Below are 7,742 nucleotides of genomic sequence, written 5' to 3'. Positions count from 1 at the left end.
CCCCCCCCCTCCCTTTCCCAAATTATTGCAATAAGGATGAAAGTTTTGTGGATGGTGGCTGGATTGAGCAGAAAGAGATCCAGTGCTATCCTATGTCATATACAGGTGACATGGGTGCAGTGCACGTAAGGGGCAAATGATAGTAAAAGAGAGGAGAGAGGGTGTCAAGGAGGCAGAGGGGCAGTTGAGAAAAGGGTGAATGACAGATTAGCAAGAGGGTGAGTAGAGGCAGGGTGGTTGTCGTCGAGAGCAACTCAGCCTTCATCACTTACCTCTGTTTTCATGTTCCCATCACCATCCTTGTTCAGGAAAGAGGGAGTCTTCTCTATCCCCAGAACTGCATATTGTTAATTGTCACAGTCCCTCATCTCTTTTGTGAGTCTCAGCATCTCAAGATCAGTCTTCATCACTTTGTCTCATGGCCTCCTTGGTTTCACTCTTCCCTAGTCTCCATCTACTTTGAGCACTCAGCACTTTTATAAATATATATATATATATATATCTATATATGTATATGCATATATAATACTGTTGTCATTCTTACATATCATAAGCCCATATCAATATAGTTTTTTTTTTTACCTCTTGCACATTACTTCTCATTCCTCTAGTATCTAGTTTTTGTCTCAGCCCCTTCCTACACCATTGTCCATGCATACTGATCGTACACTTCCTGTAGTGCAAGTCTGTCGCGTTTCTTCCCCATCTTCACAAACCTTCGGTATTCAAAGGCCCCGATTCACTCTGTGCGGCATTGCACCTCGTACATAAGCATCATAAACCCTTCCCTTCGCTCTGTCAAAGAAACCCTTTGGTATCAGTAGATGTAAAAGCCCTTTGAATTTTCTTCTCTCTTCATCCCATTCTTACTAGAGTTACTATGCTTTCGGTCCACCTACTTCCACTGCTAATTATGTCACTCGGGTGACACAAGCCATCTATTAATTCTAAGGAGCTACATGTGCTCCTAATGCTTACTAGACTTATGCAGATGCTACATGTGAATTCTGCTTATGCTATTAGCAGCCTGGTTGTGGTCCCTTTGTATATACTGTCTACTGTGTGTGTGTGTATGTGTGTACACATACATATTTACATATGAATATGTGTGTTTATACACACACACACTCATATACATACATACACATACATATGCATGTATGTATGTATTTGAAGTGAGCATGATTGTGTGTGTGGTTCCATTAATGTCCAGTTAGCATCTCTCTCTCTCTCTCTCTCTCTTTTCTTTTCTTTATCCCTACAGAAATACTCAAGCCATTTTACTTTCAGCCACAGATCTTCCATACTGAATGTCCAGCGTCTGTCCCATTTCTGTGAAGTACCAACTTACATGTCCTTTTGTACACGAGAAATATTACACATACACACATGGTATAATAGATGGAAGTGAGTCTCTGTGGTTAAAAAAAAAAAATTACATGACAATGATATTTGGGATTCTCTTGCACATTGGGGGATGGAGTTATGCTAAGTGGGGTGATGTGCTGATTGGAAATGGCATGTCACAGGGGACTCCTTGCTAAGATAGCTGATGTCCAACAAGGGTTTGGTGAAGCAATCAGACACGCATCATGCAGTCTGTCTGATATATATGGGGATTGCTGAGGGTGTATTTTACAAGGTGAATGTGATTCAGTAGAGGTGCAGTGGAAGGGTCAGTTACATATAAAGAGGGGTGGTTAGGGTTGAATGAGGTGGGTGGTGTTGGAAAGGGGACAGGTATGGCAGTTGGGTCCAGAGCAAAGAAGGGATCCTGGTTGAGGGGTAAAGGATGGGGGTGTGGAAGAGCCTGTAGATGAATAGGTTATGTAGGCTACAGGTGTGTAAAGGAGGGAAGGGTGGTAGGCAAGAGGGAAAGGGAAGTAGTTATAGGTGGGGCAGGTGTAGGAGGAGAGGATAGAGTTGTGGTTGACATGGTGGGCACAAATTGGACAAGGATAGGCAGGAATTATCCACAACACGGGAAATGTTGGACTATGTGTTAAGATTGTTGCAAGGCAATGGTTGAAGCCTTAGGAAGTATTACCTTGCCTGGAAACAAGTGAGGGTTAGTGACAGGAAGGGCATCCAGCTGTAGAAAACCTGCCTCAATGAATTCCATCTGACCCATGCAAGCATGGAAAAGTGGACGTTAAACAATGATGACTTCATTTGACTATACCTCTGGAAGACAAAAAAGTAGGCAACCACATGGATTTGTGCTTCTGGCTCATGAATTGGTAGAAACACCATTATCTTTAATCATAAACCCAAAACTATGTGACCGTCTACTTTTGTGTTTTCCAGGGGTATAGTCAAATAAAATCATGCCTGCTAAAACCTATTTCTGGGTCCAAAAAAGTTAACCCTTTTGTTAGCATATTTCTGTTGAAATATGCTGCTTTTGTTTGAATTAATTTTGAAAGTAATTTAGTAAAATTAACTTAGTAGTTATTAAGCTGGCTTTGCAACATAAATTAACATATTTTAATGAAACATTTTTTAATTAATACCACTTTAACCCTTTAACATTTAAACTGAACATACCCAGCCAAAATGTTCTGTCTGTTTTATATTCAAAACAGCCAGAGCTGGCCTGTCACACCTACCCTACAATACCATTCTAAAAACATACTATTGCATCATCAAAATTGCAAAGCTATGAGATAAATACATGATCAATTCAAAACAAAGTGAATAAATATTACCTTTGACAGAGTAATCTGAGCGCTAAAGGGTTAATACATTAGTTTCGTACCATAGAACCTGGTATCAAAAGGATTAACAAGACATCTATTCTTTACATACTATTTCATCACATCTCTTAATCCCTTGTTTTACCACCCATTTTCTTTTAAATATGCATTTATCATACTAGTAAGTGTGTATGTCAATTTGATTATTGGGATATCCTTATAAAGCCAAATGACATAGTGTGTGGTCACCTAAGTGCCTTGCTCAAACACATTGTGCGCTGCTCAAGTCAGGAGTTGAACCCATGACTTTATGATTGTGAGCCCAACACCCTAATCAATAAGTCACATACCCTCATATGTATATCTACATACATATATGTGTGTGTGTGTGTGTATATATATACACATACACATGTATTTATACTTTATTTTGGCCAAATCAGTCTCTTGCTATATTGAGTTTCACCTGTGGGTACAGAGGGTCTTTAGGTGAGTTATATCATAACTAACCTGATAGCCCTGTGTGCACCCATAGGCAAAACTCAGTCACAAGGGGCTAACTCAGCTAAAATAAAGTAATATAATTAATCTCTGCTATGGTATTGAGTACTCTCTTTTTTCTGACAGTCAACACTAAACAGGTATATATATATATTTAAATATATATATATATACATAAATGTATGTATATATATGTATGTGTATATATATATATATATATATATATATATATATATATATGAATAAATGATATGTATAAGTTGTTAGTGTTTCCTGTTTGCATAGTTTACCATGCTTTTGTCATACTATTTAATCTCAAAACAACCCTCGTGTCTTGCCTTACCAGTAATTTAGCTGTGAAGCACAGATCGGAACTGAAATCTCTTTATTTACCTTTCAGATTTCGTCATTTGTTCTTTGTATTTCTCTTGTTTCCTAGTTTTGTTTGCTTTTCAGTATTAACTTTAATGTTGTCCAGTTCCAGCGTTACCCATAACCCCCCTGCACTATGTTATTTTTTTTTTTCTTTCGTATCATAACCTTGCACTATGAAATGTTCATGTTATAACCCTGAGGTGAAACTGATTTTGATGTCTTTTTTCTTTGCCCTGTGACTTCGTAGCAGCATATTAACCCTCTGCCGCATCATGAGTGCAGTAGTCTGAAGCTAGCCCAATGGAAAAGCAGCATCTGAATCATCATTTGTGACATCACTATGCAGTAGTGAAGCACTGAGCCATACCAATATCATAACGTTATTGTGATAATTCTTCACTATAACATAGTGATGTCATAATGCTTTATTGCTACATAGTTACATCATAATGCTTATCTATGACATAGCTGCATCATAACACTTCTATATGATGCATCAATGTCATAAGGCTTCACTATGACATAGCGGTTTTATAATGCTTCACTTGAACATAGCCACATTCAGAAATGCTTCCCTGTGACATTGGATCTTTTATATTGCCTTATTTTTAATGTGTGGTTTTGTAATACAGTGGAATCTTGGTTTACGAAAAAATTTTGGGTGACAGAGTGTCTTGACTAACAAACACACAAGCTAGCAAGAATGGTTGGCTACAAGTTTGGAGTATCAGCAGGTGACCATCAGCTGGTGTCAAACTTTACCTCAGTGCACATCCCTGCTTGAATTCACCATACTTTTTCTTGAATTTCCTATGGGAAAAATAGTTTCAATTTACGAATGTTTCAGGTGACGGACAGCCTTCAGGATTGAATTAAATTCGTAAACTGAGATTCCACTGTGTTTTAATAATCTAGTTTGTCACAATGTTGTCATTGTGGCATCGTGTTATTTCAACATGCCATACTGATATGATGTTTTACAAAGATTTTAGCAATATCTTAGTATTAATTACTCTTTTGTATATGATTTTTGTTTTTCAATTTTTCTATATTGTAATGTTGTACTTATAACACCAGTCTCAGACTTAAACCTATAAAAACAGGTATGAAAACGACATGCTGTCCCCATATACAATGCTGTGGCTGATGTCCTGAAGCATCATAGAGCACTCTTTCGATAACATCACAATATCGCACATGCATCATCATCAATGGTGCTACACAATATTCTCAGGCAAAACATTTTCGATTATGTCTGAATAGTAGTCATACATCACCATCATTGATGTTCCCAATATCTCAGAGATAACACCATCAATAATCTCACAATATCACACATATAGCACCATCAGTAGTGTTCATGATATCTCTGAAAAAAATTTTCAATAAGATAGATAGAATATGGGATTCTTTGCAGTTTCCATTTATCAAATCCACTCACAAGGCTTTGGTTGGCTCAGGGTTATTAGTTGAGGACATTTGTCCAAGGTGCCAGATGGTGAGACTAAACTCAAAATCACTTAATAGTTTGGCACTGAACTTCTTAACCACTCAATTATACCTGTGTTTTGATCAATATAGATCAATAAAATAAATGCCAGGTTGAAATAGGTAGGTGCTGGTGGTTGAAATGAAGTAACTAAAACCTTTAAAGGCAACATAACCACAGTCCAGGGGATAGAAACTAGGGAAAGACAGAATATGTAGCAGCAGCTGCACAACATACTGAATTGCATATCAGAAAAATATCCTCACTCTCTCTCACACACACACACACACACACACACACACACACAAATACCCCCACCCGTGTTCTGTCTGACTGGTGACTTAGTATTTCACTTCTTCCTTCATCTTCTTCATTTTCTTCCTTTTTTTTTTTCTTTTCTTCCTCCAACAGGTTACCTCGAAGAGGTCACAGGAGATGTGAATGCCACTTTTTACATGAGCGGCATCATGCTCACTCTGTCTGGCGTGATTTCGCTGCCCCTCAATCGACTGAAGAACTGGCAGATGCGGCGTGACCAACGAGACTTTGAAAGGCAACAGCAGCAGTTTCAGCAGCAACAGCAGACTGCTGCTGCTGCCAAGAAACAAAAGCAGCGGGCAATGATGCACGTCAAACAAGCCAACGGACTCCCTTCAGACAATGCCCCCTCTGTCACATAATATCCATATTGGAGATCAACAGTGAGGCGGGGGTGGGGGAAGGGGGCTTGTTTTTTTTTCTTTTTTTCTTTTTTTTTTGTTTACTTTTTATTGTGGGGAGTCGGGAAATGGTTTATTGAAAGAGGATTGTTGTTGTGTACCTCACCGAAAAAACAAAAAGATTTTTCCCCCCCACTCCGCATCCACATGTGCATACACATGCATAGAAACATATCTATCTATCTATCTTTCTATATATATATATATATATATATATATATATATATATATATATATAATGTGTGTGTATTATATATATAGTGTATGTATATAACATATGTTTCTGATTATTGCATACAGACATTACACATTTGTGGGAGAGAAATAGAGAATTATACAGTATATTCTGTATATGTGAATATGCAGTATATATAAATATATTTGTATGCATAAAAAGTATATGTATATTTATGTACATGCACACACACACATATGTATATGTACATGCACATATTCATGTTTGTGTGTGTGTGTGTGTGTGTTTATATATATATATAGATATATATATCTTTGTGTACATATTTATACATACATACACAGACAAGAAAAATCTTTACAAATATAATAAAAATCCTACAAAGAAAAAAAAAAAAAGAAAAAGAAACGAAACAAGAACCCCCGACCCCCTCAGAATGTTTTATTGAAAAAAAAAAAAATTATATCATAAATAGGGGGAAGTAATCCAGTAAATGGTAAAAAAAAAAAAAAAAAATGAAACAAAAAAAAAACAGAAGGAAAATACGAAACTTATTTTCAGCAATCTTGGTAAGAGCTTCTGTTCTTCATATCTCAGAGAAATATTTTCAAGTTCTACAGAAAAATTATATGGTTATATATAAGTGGTGTGTGTGTGTGAATTATACATAATTTTCTGAGTTGTATGTTTGTATGAATATACGTGTGTGTGTGTGTGTGTTGGTGTGATAACAATGGGTTGTATACCCACCTCATAAATACACACATAAATGCATACATTTTATATATATAATGAATGTGTATATACATATATATATATCAAATCAAAGTTTTTGTACATTAACCATATGTAATTATACAGACATATATATACATGTATGTATGTATATTTTGTTGCGTTTGCGTTTGCAGAGAATGGAAATTTCACATACTTGTTTTGTTTTGGAGTTTTTTTAACATGTATTTATGTATGCCTGTTTCCGTGTATGTACATATGTGTAGGCATGTATGTATTTTTGTGTAAGCCAATTGTAATTTCCATGCATGTTTATAGATGTGCCTGTACATTTGTTTGTACGTATATGTGTGTATTATGTATGAGTGTGTGTATACATATATGTATATATATTATTACAATTAAAAAGGGTAAAGGATTATCAATTTATTAATTTATTAATAAATTAATAATTAATAATTTTTACCAAGCCCTTCGGTATGTAAGCACCATTATCGGTGTGGAACTTATTTAAAAGTTCTTATACATTTATAAACAAAGCAACCTGTTGCTGATCCCTTAATTTTGTTTATATATGTATATATATATATGTAATTTTGTGTGTGTGCGTGTAGAAGTATTTATACTTAATACACTATCTTGTGTATGCATAATGTTTGTTTATCTGTGGAAAACTACTCTTTTTTTTTTTTTTTACTACTACTACTACTACTACATTAAAATCAATATTAACAACATTGTTAAAAAGATATGTATGGTTTGTATAAATTTATCTTATATATATACATACATATATATATACATACATATATATATATATATATATATATATGTATATATTTTGTGTGTGTGTTTGGTTATACATGTGTGTGTGTGTGAGTGCATGCCTGTTAAAAAAGTTGATCTCTTACGCCCATTGTATGCTGTTTTAAGCTTTCAAGGGTTTACTGTGTATGTAAATATACATTTAACGCATGTGTGTGTATATGCATACATATATGCATATATATATATATATATATATATATATA

General features: G+C 35.4%; 1 protein-coding gene across 1 annotated transcript in view; it reads left to right on the top strand.

Moving 5' to 3' along the window:
* LOC106877577 (uncharacterized) overlaps window positions 1-6,519 on the top strand; it is a 73,138-nt gene extending 66,619 nt beyond the window's left edge. Inside the window, exon 7 of the mRNA XM_014926515.2 lies at window positions 5,473-6,519. The gene's annotated coding sequence lies outside the window, so the exon portion shown is untranslated. The remainder of the gene's footprint in view (window positions 1-5,472) is intronic.
* Window positions 6,520-7,742: the final 1,223 nt, after the last annotated feature.

The sequence above is a fragment of the Octopus bimaculoides genome, chromosome 20 (genome assembly GCF_001194135.2).
Source record: "Octopus bimaculoides isolate UCB-OBI-ISO-001 chromosome 20, ASM119413v2, whole genome shotgun sequence".
Taxonomy (NCBI): domain Eukaryota; kingdom Metazoa; phylum Mollusca; class Cephalopoda; order Octopoda; family Octopodidae; genus Octopus; species Octopus bimaculoides.
The sequence above is the reverse complement of the archived record's forward strand: the minus strand, read 5'-3'. Positions and strand labels throughout refer to the sequence as shown.